Genomic DNA, 1006 nt, shown 5'->3' with positions numbered 1-1006 from the left:
TGTTTGTACCTGTTTTGTAATGTTATGTTTGAAATAATTTAAAAATACAAAAAATAATGTTAATGGGTGGGAAAAGTAATTTGCTCTTCCTTTGCAAGTACCTACAAGTAGGCAAAATAAATAAGTTTGCCACTGTTGAGTACCACCCCCCCCCACTTTAAAAACAATTTCAGAATTCCTGAGAGCATGCCTTGTGGGGAGTCGTGGTAGTAAAGAATTTCATTGGATCTGACTATTGAAAAAAGTAGCCCTTTTTGCACCTTCGGAGACTGGCTGAGAGAAGAAACACACCTTGCCTCTGGAATTCACACATTTGCATGTACAGGATGTTTCAGAAACAAAACACACACTGAATGCACTCTTTTAAAAATATTAATGACTAAAAATATATGCAATTGGGAAAAAAAGAATGTATGTAGGGGGGGTATGAAAAAATCTCTACCTTGTAAAGCAGGATGTCTAGAATTAGGAATTTCCTGATTTGATTTAGCTTTGCCTAGTAAAAGGGACAATGCCAACCCCTTTTTCCTCACCATGAGACACAGATTTTTCTGGTCATTTCCTTCTTGGACACACTGCAAATTTGTGAGACTGGTTTTTCAGTGGTGTGCCTTCTATATTTGACACCTCATAAGGATCATTTTAAAATGTTCTCCTCTTCTCTTCAACTTCCTTTTTTGAATTGGTGGAGCTGCTGGTTGGGTAGGAAAGGAAGCAACTTGCTTTCTTGCCTGGCCAGCAGAGATACCAGGCTTGGAAGGCAGCTCCTTCTCAACAGGTTACTGGATGTCACTTCCCTCTGAGGTGTCACCCAGTGTGGTCCGCACTTCCTGCACCTTGTTATTTTTGTTCATTTCTTTTAATGGCACAACATTTAAAAATGGAACAACTGGTGCTTTTTTACACAGATCAGTAAAAGTAGTAGCATTGGGTAGTAGAACTAGAAAGTGTTCTTGTTGTGTGCCTTCAAGTTGTTTGAGACTTATGCCAACCCTAAAGCAAGCCT

Source organism: Sceloporus undulatus, chromosome 5, assembly GCF_019175285.1.
Source record: "Sceloporus undulatus isolate JIND9_A2432 ecotype Alabama chromosome 5, SceUnd_v1.1, whole genome shotgun sequence".
Classification (NCBI taxonomy): domain Eukaryota; kingdom Metazoa; phylum Chordata; class Lepidosauria; order Squamata; family Phrynosomatidae; genus Sceloporus; species Sceloporus undulatus.
This window is presented reverse-complemented; position numbering follows the sequence as displayed.